Below are 19627 nucleotides of genomic sequence, written 5' to 3'. Positions count from 1 at the left end.
TATGGGTAATTTTTGAATTGTGGGTAAAAATGGAGTGGCGGGCATTGGGGGAATTGATTAAAGTTGGAACGGTCAGAATCGGATGAAGAATGGCAAAGATAGAAGGGAAAAACTGAAAAAGTGGAATTATGGGTAATTTTTGAATTGTGGGTAAAAATGGAGTGGCGGGCATCAGGGGAATTGATTAATGTTGGAACGGTCACAATCGGATGAAGAATGGAAAAGATAGAAGGGAAAAACTGAAAAAGTTGAATTGTGGGTAATTTTTTAATTCAGGTAAGAAGAAAATAGATACCACCATGTAATGGCGGGAATTGGGGGAATTGATTCAAGTTGGAACGGTCGTAATTGGATGAAGAATGGCAAAGATAGAAGGGAAAAACTGAAAAAGTGGAATTATGGGTAATTTTTGAATTGTGGGTAAAAATGGAGTGGCGGGCATCGGGGGAATTGATGAAAGTTGGAACGGTCAGAATCGGATGAAGAATGGCAAAGATAGAAGGGAAAAACTGAAAAAGTGGAATTATGGGTAATTTTTGAATTGTGGGTAAAAATGGAGTGGCGGGCATTGGGGGAATTGATTAAAGTTGGAATGGTCAGAATCGGATAAAGAATGGAAAAGATAGAGGGGAAAAACTGATAAAGTGGAATTGTGGGTAATTTTTGAATCATGGGAAGAGGAAAGGGGATACACAAATGAAATGGTGGGAATTGGGGGAATCCATTAAAGTTGGAACGGTGGGAATCGGAGCAGGAATGGCCAAGATAGAAGGTTACAAAGGTTTGGATGAGGAAAATGGGAATGAGGAATTATGGGTAAAAATATGAAAATAGTTATGAATTACTGGAAGGTGTGAATATGAGTAGTATTCAAATTGGGGAATGTATTAACTGATTAATGTGAGTGTGAAGTGGAGAAGCTTTAAAAAAAAAATGTTAAGTCCGCCACTGGGAATGAATTATGAATTGTTATACATGAAAAATATGTAATTATGGGAAAATATTGAAAATTATTAATTGTTACAATAGTGGGAATGAGCCAACAGGCGAAATGTATGAGTTAAATGTTATGAATATGAAATAGGAAAGCTCAAAATGTGAAATGTTTAATCTCCCATTGGGAATGAATGGGAAGCCCTCCCATTGGAAATGAATTATGAATATTTGAAGGATGAAAAATATGGAATTATGGGAAAATATTGGAATGTATTAATTACTGGAATGATAGGAAGGATCCCTATAACGAGATGAATAAGTTAAATATTGAAAATATGAAAAGGGAGAGCTGTAATAATGAAACAAAATATGACCCAATGTTAGTCAATGGGATTTTTTGGGGTGGAAAACCGGGAATTCTGGGAAAACTGTGAATACTTGGAATTCCAAAAATGGAAACGCCCTTCGGGCGCTTTACTGGAATAATGTGAAATTGGAACGGTGTGAATCGGATAAACTGGGAATGAGCTGAAATCCGTCGAAAAACAGGCAGAATAAGAATAATAATAATAATAATAATAAAGAAAATGGCCGAGCACAATAACATATGTGTGAAGGTTCCACCTTCACACAATAATAAAGAAAATGGCCGAGCACAATAACATATGTGTGAAGGTTCCACCTTCACACAATAATAAAGAAAATGGCCGAGCACAATAACATATGTGTGAAGGTTCCACCTTCACACAACTAGAAAAAGTGCAATTTCTGAAGAAATTGCGTGTGAAGGTGAAACCGTTGAAGGTTTGGGAGTTGAAAAGTGGAATGATGTGGAACGATTGAATGGTGTGAATCTGTGAAGAAATATTAATACAAGTTGAAAAACAGAAAAAAAGTTGAACCGTGGAATTTGAAGATGAATGAAAAACTGAAAAAAAGTTGAACTGTAGAATGATTTGAATCTGTGAAAAATTATGAATCCTACAAAGTTGAAAAAATGAGAAAAGTTGAACTGGAATAGTGTGAATCTGTGACATTAGGCCTAATGTTAAGTGAATGATGTGATTCAAAAACATGCAGGATATCAGCCCTCGAGGACTGGAGTTTTAAACTCCTGTTAATGAGCTTATCATTTAAATGAGGTGGATTGAATGAGGTGGATTGTGGATTGATGTGAAACAGTGAAGAAATGTGAATAATACAGAGTTGAAAAACTGAAAAAAAACTAAAACGTATGAATCAAGCTGAGTTAACCAAGCCAGATGCTGTACTAGGTGGAAGCACTAGTGAGAGGTAATGAGACGTCTAATAAAATATCCAAGATGGCCGCCCATGAGGGCAGATTGGAGTTGGAGTCTTCAGTGGTCTAAGATGGCCGCCCGATGGCAACATGGGAAATGGATTACTTTGTGTAACTAAACTATAGGTGTCAAACTCCAGTCCTCGAGGGCTTGTATCCTGCATGTTTTTGAATCACACCTGTAATGGAGGTGTCGGAGTAGCGTCCAAACTTGTGACCTCCTTGAAAGGACTGTACTTGACTGATTCAGAGGATCCTCAATCTTATCAGGTTGTCCGGCCAGAACATAAAGACGATGCACACTCTCATGCCACTCTTTATTTGTATATAATGTTCTATTTATTTATCTGGGTTGGTGTGTGTGTGTTTCTGTGTTTGTGTGTTCTGTGTGTGTTCTATGTTTGATTGTGGGTGTGTGGTCTCTGCAAAGGAGAGCAGAGAACATTCACTAAACATTGATAACTAACATAACTAACATTGTACAATATGTTACATCATATGCTCACATGACTCTATATTAGCTTAGAATAACATAAACAACACAGGCAAACATACCGTACAATGATAGGAAGAATGAATTCAACCCAATCGTTCCAAAATGTGCGTTAGGTAGGAAAGGGTTAATGGAGCCGAATAGATTTGAGTGGGCGGTGACGTCACTCCCTTAAGGCGGAAAGATCACATTGGCACACACGGCAAACAAGCGACAAATACGCACATTTTGTGGATGAAACTTTAACGTGAATACTAAAAGTGAAGTATGAAAAGTACGGTATATCTGCCTTTAGCAATTATACCAAACTTAGGTGCAATAACAACTTAGACATTAATGGACAAAGTGAAGCAGTGCAAACGTAAACATGTATCCAAAACCACGAACGGACAACATATTCAAACTGTACTTACATTCTCATGGACGCACGGAATAATAATGAAAGGAATGAGATAATCCACAGAATGATTGAAAGCAGAAAAAATGACTGTCCGTTACAACGATACCTGCCGACTACCGGTGAAAGAGCAAAACAACCTATGATAGTGTAAACAGAGTCCTGATTGGTAGTGGAGGAAAGAAACACAACTTGTGATTAGTTGCTAGGCGGTTGCTAGGAAGATCACATGACCACAGGAGAAACATGTCCAGACGTAAATAGTAATAACAGAACGATTCAAACACGAAATCGTTAAGTATAATCAGAAACTTCTTAACAACACCATTCACTTAACATTAGACAATTTTTACGGTACAAAAACTTGAATTGTAGCTGAAAGTTGAACTATAAACGTGAAACGCGATTTGCCCGAACCGGGACACGGACATGTTGAAGATGACAACTCTACCACTGGGCCACTGTGGGGCAGTGTAAGACCACACTGTGAAAGCTTGAAATATAGGGAATGAAGTATTTTTGAACGTGAATCTATGAAGAACTACGAATAATACAAAGTTAAAAAACTGAAAAAAGTTCAACTGTGGAATGAAAAGTAAGATGAAATGAAAGTAAGAACAGTTTGAAAAGGCTAAATTCTTTAAATATGAATAGTATAAAAAACGTAAATTGTAGGAAAACGATGAATAGTTGAACCTTGAAAAATAAAAAAGCACTTCACGTGAATATGTGGAATGATATGAAGTTCGAACGGCATGAATTGGATGAACTGGGAAGGAATTGAAACCAAAAAAAAAATACTGAATTAACTGAAAAAAACACTGAATGTGTGAAAAGACACAGCGGGGATCGAACGCACGAACATGTAGTAGATATACGTCAACAGAACGTCTGAGCCACGGGAAATGACGAAACGGTGAACGCTTTAAAAGGAAGTAGGAAGAACGCTCCAATCACTTAACATTAGGCCGTTTTTACGGTACAAAAACTTAAATTGTAGGAAAACGATTAAAAGTTGAAACTTGAAAAATAGACCCGCACTAACTAAAAAAGACTCACACAACTAAAAAATGACGCAGCCTGGGATTGAACCCACGAACATGAAGTGCGAATGCCGTACACAAATCCCATGCGCCACCGAGACATAGGAAATATCGAAAACGTTAAAGTTTAAAAATAAAGCACGAAGACCAGCCCATTCACTTAACATTAGGCCATTTTTACGGTACAAAAACTTAAATTGTAGGAAAACGATGAAAAGTTGAAACTTGAAAAATAGACCCGCACTAAACATGAATATGTAGAATGATATGAAGTTTGAACGGCATGAATTGGATGAACTGGGAATGAGTTGAAACGTACCTAAAAAACGGTCGGAATAAAAAAAATAATAATAATAATAAAGGTGGAGAAAAACATAAGTGTGAAGGTTTCACCTTCACACAATAATAATAATAATAAAGCGGTAGAATAACATATGTGTGAAGGTTCCACCTTCACACAACTAGAAAATATGCAATTCCTGAAGAAATTGCGTGTGAAGGTGTAACCTTTGAAGGTAGCGGTGCTGAACGCTAGAGTGATGTTGAAAGTTTGAGTGCTTGAATCTGTGACATCATGTGAATGATACAGATTTGGAATTGTTTGAAAAGGTCAAACAATGTAGAAGATACAAGAAAACACTGAAAAATGAGGAATTGTGGGAAAATCTTGAATTGTAGGAAGAGAAAAATGGATACACGAATGGAATAGCGGGAATATGGGGAATCGATTAAAGTTGGAACGGTAGGAATCGGATGAAGAATGGCAAAGATATAGGGGAAAAACTGAAAGAAATGGAATTGTGGGTAATTTTTGAATTGTGGGTAAAAATGCTTTGGCGGGCATTGGGGGAATTGATTAAAGTTGGAACGGTCGGAATTGGATGAAGAATGGCAAAGATATAAGGGAAAAACAGAAATAGTGGAATTGTGGGTAATTTTTGAAATGTGGGTGAAAATGGATGGGTGGGCATTGGGAGAAACGATTAAAGTTGGAACGGTGGAAATCGCAGCAGGAATGGCAAAGTTACAAGGGAAAAACTGAAAAAGTGGAATTGTGGGTAATTTTTGAACTCTGGGAAGAAAGCGGAAACCACCGTGGAATGGTGGGACTTCGAGGAATCGATTAAAGTTGGAATGGTCGGAATCGAGTGAAGAATGGCAAAGATAAAAGGAAAAAACTGAAAAAGTGGAATTGTGGGTAATTTTTGAATTGTGGGTAAAAATGCATTAGCGGGCATTGGGGGAATCGATTAAAGTTGGAACGAAGGAAATCGCAGCAGGAATGGCTAAAATACAAGGGAAAAACTGAAAAAGTGGAATTGTGGGTAATTTTTGAACTCTGGGAAGAAAGCGGATACCACCGTGGAATGGTGGGACTTCGAGGAATCGATTAAAGTTGGAATGGTCGGAATCGAGTGAAGAATGGCAAAGATATAAGGAAAAAACAGAAAAAGTGGAATTGTGGGTAATTTTTGAATTGTACGTAAAAATGCATTGGCGGGCGTTGGGGGAATTGAATAAAGTTGGAACGGTCGGAATTGGATGAAGAATGGCAAAGATATAAGGGAAAAACTGAAAAAAGTGGAATTGTGGGTAATTTTTGAATTCTGGGAAGAAAGCGGATACCACCATGGAATGGCGGGACTTGGGGGAATCGATTAAAGTTAGAATGGTCGGAATCGGATGAAGAATGGCAAAGATATAAGGGAAAAACTGAAAAAACGGAATTGTGGGTCATTTTTGAATTGTGGGTAAAAATGGATGGGCGGGCATTGGGGGAATCGATTAAAGTTGGAACAGTGGAAATCGCAGCAGGAATGACAAAGATACAAGGGAAAAACTGAAAGTGGGATTGTGGGTAGTTTTTGAATTCTGGGAAAAAGAAAAAGGATATCACCATGAAATGGCAGGACTCAGGGGAATCGTTTAAAGTTGGAACGGTAGGAATCGGATGAAGATATCGGATCAGATATCCAAGATGGCCACCCCTGAGGTTTGATGGGAAATGGAGTCTCAGTGTATGTGGGCAAGTGTCCAAGATGGCCACCTGACGACCCCATGGGAAATGGAGTACTTTGACTACCTCAACAGTAGTCACCAAAGGCCAAACGCCCACACAATGAATGACCTCATTGAAAATGAATTGGTTCATTAAAGGTACAGTGTGTGGAATTGTGGTGCAACTTTGAATTCTGGTAAGAGGTAAATGAGTACACCAATGAATTGGCGGGGATGAATGGAATCATATAAAGTTAGAACGGTGGGAATCGGATGAAGAATGGCAAAGACAGAAGGTTACAATGTTTTGGCGAGAACAATTAACTGAGGAATTATGGGTAAAAAAATGGGAAAAACTATAAATTGTTGGTGCGGGGGTGTTCTTGGCAATCTAACCCATGATGGGAAACACCTAAAATTGAAACAATAAGTATATGTCGGACGCAAATGGAGATATCACAAGAGGAAACATAAAAAATCAGATTTTTCGCGAGTTTTAGGGGGCTATAACTTACGCAAAACAGATGCATTGTGGGTAAATGACACTCTGAGGTCATAGGCAGGGTCAAGATGAACGGTTAAACGCTGAATTGGCCTGAATCGGACAAACACCTGTAGTCATTAAAGAGAAAAAAACAAAAATTTTATGAATTTAGTAAAATATCACAAAATTTCAAAAAGTGAGAAAAAAGTACACTTAAAGTTCAAATTCTGAATTTTGGGGGATTATATTTAATAGTTTGGATGTTCAACATTAGGAGAGTGTTGTTTTTATTGTTCTGAGTTAACCAAGATGGCCGCCATCCTGGGTGGAAGTTGGGCTGAGCGCTCATGAGATGTCTGATCAGATATCCAAGATGGCCGCCCCTGAGGGTTGATGGGAAATGGAGTCTCAGTGTATGTGGGCAAGTGTCCAAGATGGCCGCTTGACGACCCCATGGGAAATGGAGTACTTTGTCTACCTGAACAGTAGTCACCGAAGGCCAAACGCCCACACAATGAATGACCGCATTGAAAATGAATTGGTTCATTAAAGGTACAGTGTGTGGAATTGTGGTAAATCTTTGAATTCTGGTAAGAGGTAAATGAATACACCAATGAATTGGCGGGGATGAATGGAATCATATAAAGTTGGAACGGTGGGAATCGGATGAAGAATGGCAAAGACAGAAGGTTACAATGTTTTGGCGAGAACAATTAACTGAGGAATTATGGGTAAAAAAATGGGAAAAACTATAAATTGTTGGTGCGGGGGTGTTCTTGGCAATCTAACCCAGAATGGGAAACACCTAAAGTTGGAATGATAAGTATAGGTCGGACGCAAATGGAGATATCACAAGAGGAAACAAAAAAAATTGCATTTTTCGCGAGTTTTAGGGGGCTACTACTTATGCAAAACAGATGCATTGTGGGTAAATGACACCCTGAGGTCATAGGCAGGGTCAAGATGAACGGTTAAACGCTGAGTCAAACTGAATCGGACAAACACCTGTAGTCATTAAAGTGAAAAAAACAACAATTTTTTGAATTTTGTAAAATATCACAAAATTTCAAAAAGTAAGAAAAAAGTACACTTAAAGTTCAAATTCTGAATTTTGGGGGATTATAATTATTAGTTTGGATGTTCAACATTAGGAGAGTGTTGTTTTTATTGTTCTGAGTTAACCAAGATGGCCGCCATCCTGGGTGGAAGTTGGGCTGAGCGCTCAAGAGATGTCTGATCAGATATCCAAGATGGCCGCCCCTGAGGGTTGATGGGAAATGGAGTCTCAGTGTATGTGGGCAAGTGTCCAAGATGGCCGCTTGACGACCCCTTGGGAAACGGAGTACTTTGTCTTCCTAACCAGCAGTCACCGAAGGCGAAACGCCCACACAATGAATGACCTCATTGAAAATGAATTGGTTTATTAAAGGTACAGTGTGTGGAATTGTGACAAAATTTTTAATTTTGAGAAGAGGTAAATGGATACACGAATGGAATGGCGGGCATCAGTGGAATCGATTAAAGTTGGAACGGTGGGAATCGGAGCAGGAATGGCCGAGATAGAACGTTACAAAGTTTTGTTGAATAAAATGGGAATGAGGAATTATGGGTAATATTTTTAATATATTTATGAAATACTGGAATGTGTTATAATGTATAATGATGACAATGTGAAATGCATTAGCTGAATGATTTAAATGTGGTATTGGGAAGCTTCAAATAAGAAATGTTAAATCGGCCATTGGGAATGAATTATGAATTGTAATAGGTGAAAAATATGGAATTATGGGAAAATATGAATAATTATGAACTCTAGGAATGATGGGAATGAGCCATAAGGCAGAATGAATGAGTTAAATGTTATGAATATGAAAAAGGAAAGCTCAAAATGTGAAATGTTCAATCTCCCATTGGGAATGAATGGGAAGCCCTCCCATTGGAAATGAATTATGGATATTTAAAGATGGAAAAATATGGAATTATGGGAAAATATTGAAATGTATTAATTACTGGAATGACGGGAAGGATCCCTAAGACGAGATGTATGAGTTAAATATTGAAAATATTAAAAAGGAAAGCTGTAATAATGAAACGAAAAATGACCCAATGTAAGTCAATGGAACTTTTTGGGGTGGAAAACCGGGAATTCTGGGAAAACTGTGAATATTTGGAATGTGAAAAATGGAAACCCCTCATTCCCGAATAAGTGGAATAACATGAAAGTGGAACGGGGTGAATTAAATAAACTGGGAATGAGTTGAAACGTGCCGAAAAACAGGGCGGAATAATAATAATAATAATAATAATAATAACTAGAATATTTGCAATTTCTGAAGAAATTGCGTGTGAAGGTGTAACCTCTGAAGGCAAAGGTGTTGAATGATGTGGAATGGTGGGAATTGGGGGAATTGATTAAAGTTGGAACGGTCCGAATCGGATGAAGAATGACAAAGATAGAAGTGATAAACTGAAAAAGTGGAATTGTGGGTAATTTTTGAACTCTGGAAAGAAGAAAATTCAAACTACCATTGAATGGGGGGAATTGGATGAATCGATTAAACTTGGAACGGTCGCAATCGGATGAAGAATGGCAAAGGTAGAAGGGAAAAACTGAAAAAGTGGAATTGTGGGAAATTTTTGAATTGTGAGTAAAAATGGAGTGGCGGGCATTGGGAGAATGGATTAAAGTTAGAACGGTAAAAATCGGATGAAGAATGGTGAAGATAGAAGGGAAAAACTGAAAAAGTGGAATTATGGGTAATTTTTGAATTGTGGGTAAAAATGGAGTGGCGGGCATTGGGGGAATTGATTAAAGTTGGAACGGTCAGAATCGGATGAAGAATGGCAAAGATAGAAGGGAAAAACTGAAAAAGTGGAATTATGGGTAATTTTTGAATTGTGGGTAAAAATGGAGTGGCGGGCATCGGGGGAATTGATGAAAGTTGGAACGGTCAGAATCGGATGAAGAATGGCAAAGATAGAAGGGAAAAACTGAAAAAGTGGAATTATGGGTAATTTTTGAATTGTGGGTAAAAATGGAGTGGCGGGCATCAGGGGAATTGATTAATGTTGGAACGGTCACAATCGGATGAAGAATGGAAAAGATAGAAGGGAAAAACTGAAAAAGTGGAATTGTGGGTAATTTTTTAATTCAGGTAAGAAGAAAATAGATACCACCATGTAATGGCGGGAATTGGGGGAATTGATTCAAGTTGGAACGGTCGCAATTGGATGAAGAATGGCAAAGATAGAAGGGAAAAACTGAAAAAGTGGAATTATGGGTAATTTTTGAATTGTGGGTAAAAATGGAGTGGCGGGCATCGGGGGAATTGATGAAAGTTGGAACGGTCAGAATCGGATGAAGAATGGCAAAGATAGAAGGGAAAAACTGAAAAAGTGGAATTATGGGTAATTTTTGAATTGTGGGTAAAAATGGAGTGGCGGGCATTGGGGGAATTGATTAAAGTTGGAATGGTCAGAATCGGATAAAGAATGGAAAAGATAGAGGGGAAAAACTGATAAAGTGGAATTGTGGGTAATTTTTGAATCATGGGAAGAGGAAAGGGGATACACAAATGAAATGGTGGGAATTGGGGGAATCCATTAAAGTTGGAACGGTGGGAATCGGAGCAGGAATGGCCAAGATAGAAGGTTACAAAGTTTTGGATGAGGAAAATGGGAATGAGGAATTATGGGTAAAAATATGAAAATAGTTATGAATTACTGGAAGGTGTGAATATGAGTAGTATTGATATTGGGGAATGTATTAACTGATTAATGTGAGTGTGAAGTGGAGAAGCTTCAAGTAAAAAATGTTAAATCCACCACTGGGAATGAATTATGAATTGTTATAAATGAAAAATATTGAATTATGGGAAAATATTAATAATTATTAACTGTTACAATGGTGGGAATGAGCCATAAGGCGAAATGTATGAGATAAATGTTATGAATATGAAATAGGAAAGCTCAAAATGTAAAATGTTTAATCTCCCATTGGGAATGAATGGGAAGCCCTCCCATTGGAAATGAATTATGAATATTTGAAGGATGAAAAATATGGAATTATGGGAAAATATTGGAATGTATTAATTACTGGAATGATAGGAAGGATCCCTATAACGAGATGAATAAGTTAAATATTGAAAATATGAAAAGGGAGAGCTGTAATAATGAAACAAAAAATGACCCAATGTAAGTCAATGGGACTTTTTGGGGTGGAAAACCGGGAATTCTGGGAAAACTGTGAATACTTGGAATTCCAAAAATGGAAACGCCCTTCGGGCGCTTAACTGGAATAATGTGAAATTGGAACGGTGTGAATCGGATAAACTGGGAATGAGCTGAAATCCGTCGAAAAACAGGCAGAATAAGAATAATAATAATAACTAGAAAATATGCAATTCCTGAAGAAATTGCGTGTGAAGGTGTAACCTTTGAAGGTAGCGGTGCTGAACGCTAGAGTGATGTTGAAAGTTTGAGTGCTTGAATCTGTGACATCATGTGAATGATACAGATTTGGAATTGTTTGAAAAGGTCAAACAATGTAGAAGATACAAGAAAACACTGAAAAATGAGGAATTGTGGGAAAATCTTGAATTGTAGGAAGAGAAAAATGGATACACGAATGGAATAGCGGGAATATGGGGAATCGATTAAAGTTGGAACGGTAGGAATCGGATGAAGAATGGCAAAGATATAGGGGAAAAACTGAAAGAAGTGGAATTGTGGGTAATTTTTGAATTGTGGGTAAAAATGCTTTGGCGGGCATTGGGGGAATTGATTAAAGTTGGAACGGTCGGAATTGGATGAAGAATGGCAAAGATATAAGGGAAAAACAGAAATAGTGGAATTGTGGGTAATTTTTGAAATGTGGGTAAAAATGGATGGGTGGGCATTGGGAGAAACGATTAAAGTTGGAACGGTGGAAATCGCAGCAGGAATGGCAAAGTTACAAGGGAAAAACTGAAAAAGTGGAATTGTGGGTAATTTTTGAACTCTGGGAAGAAAGCGGAAACCACCGTGGAATGGTGGGACTTCGAGGAATCGATTAAAGTTGGAATGGTCGGAATCGAGTGAAGAATGGCAAAGATAAAAGGAAAAAACTGAAAAAGTGGAATTGTGGGTAATTTTTGAATTGTGGGTAAAAATGCATTAGCGGGCATTGGGGGAATCGATTAAAGTTGGAACGAAGGAAATCGCAGCAGGAATGGCTAAAATACAAGGGAAAAACTGAAAAAGTGGAATTGTGGGTAATTTTTGAACTCTGGGAAGAAAGCGGATACCACCGTGGAATGGTGGGACTTCGAGGAATCGATTAAAGTTGGAATGGTCGGAATCGAGTGAAGAATGGCAAAGATATAAGGAAAAAACTGAAAAAGTGGAATTGTGGGTAATTTTTTAATTGTACGTAAAAATGCATTGGCGGGCGTTGGGGGAATTGAATAAAGTTGGAACGGTCGGAATTGGATGAAGAATGGCAAAGATATAAGGGAAAAACTGAAAAAAGTGGAATTGTGGGTAATTTTTGAATTCTGGGAAGAAAGCGGATACCACCATGGAATGGCGGGACTTGGGGGAATCGATTAAAGTTAGAATGGTCGGAATCGGATGAAGAATGGCAAAGATATAAGGGAAAAACTGAAAAAACGGAATTGTGGGTCATTTTTGAATTGTGGGTAAAAATGGATGGGCGGGCATTGGGGGAATCGATTAAAGTTGGAACAGTGGAAATCGCAGCAGGAATGACAAAGATACAAGGGAAAAACTGAAAGTGGGATTGTGGGTAGTTTTTGAATTCTGGGAAAAAGAAAAAGGATATCACCATGAAATGGCAGGACTCAGGGGAATCGTTTAAAGTTGGAACGGTAGGAATCGGATGAAGATATCGGATCAGATATCCAAGATGGCCACCCCTGAGGTTTGATGGGAAATGGAGTCTCAGTGTATGTGGGCAAGTGTCCAAGATGGCCACCTGACGACCCCATGGGAAATGGAGTACTTTGACTACCTCAACAGTAGTCACCAAAGGCCAAACGCCCACACAATGAATGACCTCATTGAAAATGAATTGGTTCATTAAAGGTACAGTGTGTGGAATTGTGGTGCAACTTTGAATTCTGGTAAGAGGTAAACGAGTACACCAATGAATTGGCGGGGATGGATGGAATCATATAAAGTTAGAACGGTGGGAATCGGATGAAGAATGGCAAAGACAGAAGGTTACAATGTTTTGGCGAGAACAATTAACTGAGGAATTATGGGTAAAAAAATGGGAAAAACTATAAATTGTTGGTGCGGGGGTGTTCTTGGCAATCTAACCCATGATGGGAAACACCTAAAATTGAAACAATAAGTATATGTCGGACGCAAATGGAGATATCACAAGAGGAAACATAAAAAATCTGATTTTTCGCGAGTTTTAGGGGGCTATAACTTACGCAAAACAGATGCATTGTGGGTAAATGACACCCTGAGGTCATAGGCAGGGTCAAGATGAACGGTTAAACGCTGACTTGGCCTGAATCGGACAAACACCTGTAGTCATTAAAGAGAAAAAAACAAAAATTTTATGAATTTAGTAAAATATCACAAAATTTCAAAAAGTGAGAAAAAAGTACACTTAAAGTTCAAATTCTGAATTTTGGGGGATTATATTTAATAGTTTGGATGTTCAACATTAGGAGAGTGTTGTTTTTATTGTTCTGAGTTAACCAAGATGGCCGCCATCCTGGGTGGAAGTTGGGCTGAGCGCTCATGAGATGTCTGATCAGATATCCAAGATGGCCGCCCCTGAGGGTTGATGGGAAATGGAGTCTCAGTGTATGTGGGCAAGTGTCCAAGATGGCCGCTTGACGACCCCATGGGAAATGGAGTACTTTGTCTACCTGAACAGTAGTCACCGAAGGCCAAACGCCCACACAATGAATGACCGCATTGAAAATGAATTGGTTCATTAAAGGTACAGTGTGTGGAATTGTGGTAAATCTTTGAATTCTGGTAAGAGGTAAATGAATACACCAATGAATTGGCGGGGATGAATGGAATCATATAAAGTTGGAACGGTGGGAATCGGATGAAGAATGGCAAAGACAGAAGGTTAAAATGTTTTGGCGAGAACAATTAACTGAGGAATTATGGGTAAAAAATGGGAAAAACTATAAATTGTTGGTGCGGGGGTGTTCTTGGCAATCTAACCCAGAATGGGAAACACCTAAAGTTGGAATGATAAGTATAGGTCGGACGCAAATGGAGATATCACAAGAGGAAACAAAAAAAATTGCATTTTTCGCGAGTTTTAGGGGGCTACTACTTATGCAAAACAGATGCATTGTGGGTAAATGACACCCTGAGGTCATAGGCAGGGTCAAGATGAACGGTTAAACGCTGAGTCAAACTGAATCGGACAAACACCTGTAGTCATTAAAGTGAAAAAAACAACAATTTTTTGAATTTTGTAAAATATCACAAAATTTCAAAAAGTAAGAAAAAAGTACACTTAAAGTTCAAATTCTGAATTTTGGGGGATTATAATTATTAGTTTGGATGTTCAACATTAGGAGAGTGTTGTTTTTATTGTTCTGAGTTAACCAAGATGGCCGCCATCCTGGGTGGAAGTTGGGCTGAGCGCTCAAGAGATGTCTGATCAGATATCCAAGATGGCCGCCCCTGAGGGTTGATGGGAAATGAAGTCTCAGTGTATGTGGGCAAGTGTCCAAGATGGCCGCTTGACGACCCCTTGGGAAACGGAGTACTTTGTCTTCCTAACCAGCAGTCACCGAAGGCGAAACGCCCACACAATGAATGACCTCATTGAAAATGAATTGGTTTATTAAAGGTACAGTGTGTGGAATTGTGACAAAATTTTTAATTTTGAGAAGAGGTAAATGGATACACGAATGGAATGGCGGGCATCAGTGGAATCGATTAAAGTTGGAACGGTGGGAATCGGAGCAGGAATGGCCGAGATAGAACGTTACAAAGTTTTGTTGAATAAAATGGGAATGAGGAATTATGGGTAATATTTTTAATATATTTATGAAATACTGGAATGTGTTATAATGTATAATGATGACAATGTGAAATGCATTAGCTGAATGATTTAAATGTGGTATTGGGAAGCTTCAAATAAGAAATGTTAAATCGGCCATTGGGAATGAATTATGAATTGTAATAGGTGAAAAATATGGAATTATGGGAAAATATGAATAATTATGAACTCTAGGAATGATGGGAATGAGCCATAAGGCAGAATGAATGAGTTAAATGTTATGAATATGAAAAAGGAAAGCTCAAAATGTGAAATGTTCAATCTCCCATTGGGAATGAATGGGAAGCCCTCCCATTGGAAATGAATTATGGATATTTAAAGATGGAAAAATATGGAATTATGGGAAAATATTGAAATGTATTAATTACTGGAATGACGGGAAGGATCCCTAAGACGAGATGTATGAGTTAAATATTGAAAATATTAAAAAGGAAAGCTGTAATAATGAAACGAAAAATGACCCAATGTAAGTCAATGGAACTTTTTGGGGTGGAAAACCGGGAATTCTGGGAAAACTGTGAATATTTGGAATGTGAAAAATGGAAACCCCTCATTCCCGAATAAGTGGAATAACATGAAAGTGGAACGGGGTGAATTAAATAAACTGGGAATGAGTTGAAACGTGCCGAAAAACAGGGCGGAATAATAATAATAATAACTAGAATATTTGCAATTTCTGAAGAAATTGCGTGTGAAGGTGTAACCTCTGAAGGCAAAGGTGTTGAATGATGTGGAATGGTGGGAATTGGGGGAATTGATTAAAGTTGGAACGGTCCGAATCGGATGAAGAATGACAAAGATAGAAGTGATAAACTAAAAAAGTGGAATTGTGGGTAATTTTTGAACTCTGGAAAGAAGAAAATTCAAACTACCATTGAATGGGGGGAATTGGATGAATCGATTAAACTTGGAACGGTCGCAATCGGATGAAGAATGGCAAAGGTAGAAGGGAAAAACTGAAAAAGTGGAATTGTGGGAAATTTTTGAATTGTGAGTAAAAATGGAGTGGCGGGCATTGGGAGAATGGATTAAAGTTAGAACGGTAAAAATCGGATGAAGAATGGTGAAGATAGAAGGGAAAAACTGAAAAAGTGGAATTATGGGTAATTTTTGAATTGTGGGTAAAAATGGAGTGGCGGGCATTGGGGGAATTGATTAAAGTTGGAACGGTCAGAATCGGATGAAGAATGGCAAAGATAGAAGGGAAAAACTGAAAAAGTGGAATTATGGGTAATTTTTGAATTGTGGGTAAAAATGGAGTGGCGGGCATCGGGGGAATTGATGAAAGTTGGAACGGTCAGAATCGGATGAAGAATGGCAAAGATAGAAGGGAAAAACTGAAAAAGTGGAATTATGGGTAATTTTTGAATTGTGGGTAAAATGGAGTGGCGGGCATCAGGGAAATTGATTAATGTTGGAACGGTCACAATCGGATGAAGAATGGAAAAGATAGAAGGGAAAAACTGAAAAAGTGGAATTGTGGGTAATTTTTTAATTCAGGTAAGAAGAAAATAGATACCACCATGTAATGGCGGGAATTGGGGGAATTGATTCAAGTTGGAACGGTCGCAATTGGATGAAGAATGGCAAAGATAGAAGGGAAAAACTGAAAAAGTGGAATTATGGGTAATTTTTGAATTGTGGGTAAAAATGGAGTGGCGGGCATCGGGGGAATTGATGAAAGTTGGAACGGTCAGAATCGGATGAAGAATGGCAAAGATAGAAGGGAAAAACTGAAAAAGTGGAATTATGGGTAATTTTTGAATTGTGGGTAAAAATGGAGTGGCGGGCATTGGGGGAATTGATTAAAGTTGGAATGGTCAGAATCGGATAAAGAATGGAAAAGATAGAGGGGAAAAACTGATAAAGTGGAATTGTGGGTAATTTTTGAATCATGGGAAGAGGAAAGGGGATACACAAATGAAATGGTGGGAATTGGGGGAATCCATTAAAGTTGGAACGGTGGGAATCGGAGAAGGAATGGCCAAGATAGAAGGTTACAAAGTTTTGGATGAGGAAAATGGGAATGAGGAATTATGGGTAAAAATATGAAAATAGTTATGAATTACTGGAAGGTGTGAATATGAGTAGTATTCAAATTGGGGAATGTATTAACTGATTAATGTGAGTGTGAAGTGGAGAAGCTTTAAATAAAAAATGTTAAGTCCGCCACTGGGAATGAATTATGAATTGTTATACATGAAAAATATGTAATTATGGGAAAATATTGAAAATTATTAATTGTTACAATAGTGGGAATGAGCCAACAGGCGAAATGTATGAGTTAAATGTTATGAATATGAAATAGGAAAGCTCAAAATGTGAAATGTTTAATCTCCCATTGGGAATGAATGGGAAGCCCTCCCATTGGAAATGAATTATGAATATTTGAAGGATGAAAAATATGGAATTATGGGAAAATATTGGAATGTATTAATTACTGGAATGATAGGAAGGATCCCTATAACGAGATGAATAAGTTAAATATTGAAAATATGAAAAGGGAGAGCTGTAATAATGAAACAAAATATGACCCAATGTTAGTCAATGGGACTTTTTGGGGTGGAAAACCGGGAATTCTGGGAAAACTGTGAATACTTGGAATTCCAAAAATGGAAACGCCCTTCGGGCGCTTTACTGGAATAATGTGAAATTGGAACGGTGTGAATCGGATAAACTGGGAATGAGCTGAAATCCGTCGAAAAACAGGCAGAAGTAGAATAATAATAAAAATATGCAATTCCTGAAGAAATTGCGTGTGAAGGTGTAACCTTTGAAGGTAGCGGTGCTGAACGCTAGAGTGATGTTGAAAGTTTGAGTGCTTGAATCTGTGACATCATGTGAATGATACAGATTTGGAATTGTTTGAAAAGGTCAAACAATGTAGAAGATACAAGAAAACACTGAAAAATGAGGAATTGTGGGAAAATCTTGAATTGTAGGAAGAGAAAAATGGATACACGAATGGAATAGCGGGAATATGGGGAATCGATTAAAGTTGGAACGGTAGGAATCGGATGAAGAATGGCAAAGATATAGGGGAAAAACTGAAAGAAGTGGAATTGTGGGTAATTTTTGAATTGTGGGTAAAAATGCTTTGGCGGGCATTGGGGGAATTGATTAAAGTTGGAACGGTCGGAATTGGATGAAGAATGGCAAAGATATAAGGGAAAAACAGAAATAGTGGAATTGTGGGTAATTTTTGAAATGTGGGTAAAAATGGATGGGTGGGCATTGGGAGAAACGATTAAAGTTGGAACGGTGGAAATCGCAGCAGGAATGGCAAAGTTACAAGGGAAAAACTGAAAAAGTGGAATTGTGGGTAATTTTTGAACTCTGGGAAGAAAGCGGAAACCACCGTGGAATGGTGGGACTTCGAGGAATCGATTAAAGTTGGAATGGTCGGAATCGAGTGAAGAATGGCAAAGATAAAAGGAAAAAACTGAAAAAGTGGAATTGTGGGTAATTTTTGAATTGTGGGTAAAAATGCATTAGCGGGCATTGGGGGAATCGATTAAAGTTGGAACGAAGGAAATCGCAGCAGGAATGGCTAAAATACAAGGGAAAAACTGAAAAAGTGGAATTGTGGGTAATTTTTGAACTCTGGGAAGAAAGCGGATACCACCGTGGAATGGTGGGACTTCGAGGAATCGATTAAAGTTGGAATGGTCGGAATCGAGTGAAGAATGGCAAAGATATAAGGAAAAAACTGAAAAAGTGGAATTGTGGGTAATTTTTGAATTGTACGTAAAAATGCATTGGCGGGCGTTGGGGGAATTGAATAAAGTTGGAACGGTCGGAATTGGATGAAGAATGGCAAAGATATAAGGGAAAAACTGAAAAAAGTGGAATTGTGGGTAATTTTTGAATTCTGGGAAGAAAGCGGATACCACCATGGAATGGCGGGACTTGGGGGAATCGATTAAAGTTAGAATGGTCGGAATCGGATGAAGAATGGCAAAGATATAAGGGAAAAACTGAAAAAACGGAATTGTGGGTCATTTTTGAATTGTGGGTAAAAATGGATGGGCGGGCATTGGGGGAATCGATTAAAGTTGGAACAGTGGAAATCGCAGCAGGAATGACAAAGATACAAGGGAAAAACTGAAAGTGGGATTGTGGGTAGTTTTTGAATTCTGGGAAAAAGAAAAAGGATATCACCATGAAATGGCAGGACTCAGGGGAATCGTTTAAAGTTGGAACGGTAGGAATCGGATGAAGATATCGGATCAGATATCCAAGATGGCCGCCCCTGAGGGTTGATGGGAAATGGAGTCTCAGTGTATGTGGGCAAGTGTCCAAGATGGCCGCTTGACGACCCCATGGGAAATGGAGTACTTTGTCTACCTGAACAGTAGTCACCGAAGGCCAAACGCCCACACAATGAATGACCGCATTGAAAATGAATTGGTTCATTAAAGGTACAGTGTGTGGAATTGTGGTAAATCTTTGAATTCTGGTAAGAGGTAAATGAATACACCAATGAATTGGCGGGGATGAATGGAATCATATAAAGTTGGAACGGTGGGAATCGGATGAAGAATGGCAAAGACAGAAGGTTACAATGTTTTGGCGAGAACAATTAACTGAGGAATTATGGGTAAAAAAATGGGAAAAACTATAAATTGTTGGTGCGGGGGTGTTCTTGGCAATCTAACCCATGATGGGAAACACCTAAAATTGAAACAATAAGTATATGTCGGACGCAAATGGAGATATCACAAGAGGAAACATAAAAAATCAGATTTTTCGCGAATTTTAGGGGGCTATAACTTACGCAAAACAGATGCATTGTGGGTAAATGACACTCTGAGGTCATAGGCAGGGTCAAGATGAACAGTTAAACGCTGAATTGGCCTGAATCGGACAAACACCTGTAGTCATTAAAGAGAAAAAAACAAAAATTTTATGAATTTAGTAAAATAT

At 38.2% G+C, this 19627-nt stretch overlaps 1 protein-coding gene across 2 annotated transcripts in view; it reads left to right on the top strand.

The window, feature by feature from the left end:
• gabbr1b (gamma-aminobutyric acid (GABA) B receptor, 1b) overlaps positions 1 to 19627 on the top strand; it is a 447163-nt gene that overhangs the window by 289722 nt on the left and 137814 nt on the right. The window lies entirely within an intron of this gene.

The sequence above is a fragment of the Hippichthys cyanospilos genome, chromosome 21 (genome assembly GCF_059441005.1).
Source record: "Hippichthys cyanospilos isolate Australia breed blue-spotted pipefish chromosome 21, RoL_Hcya_1.0, whole genome shotgun sequence".
NCBI classification, from domain to species: Eukaryota; Metazoa; Chordata; class Actinopteri; order Syngnathiformes; family Syngnathidae; genus Hippichthys; species Hippichthys cyanospilos.
The sequence above is the reverse complement of the archived record's forward strand: the minus strand, read 5'-3'. Positions and strand labels throughout refer to the sequence as shown.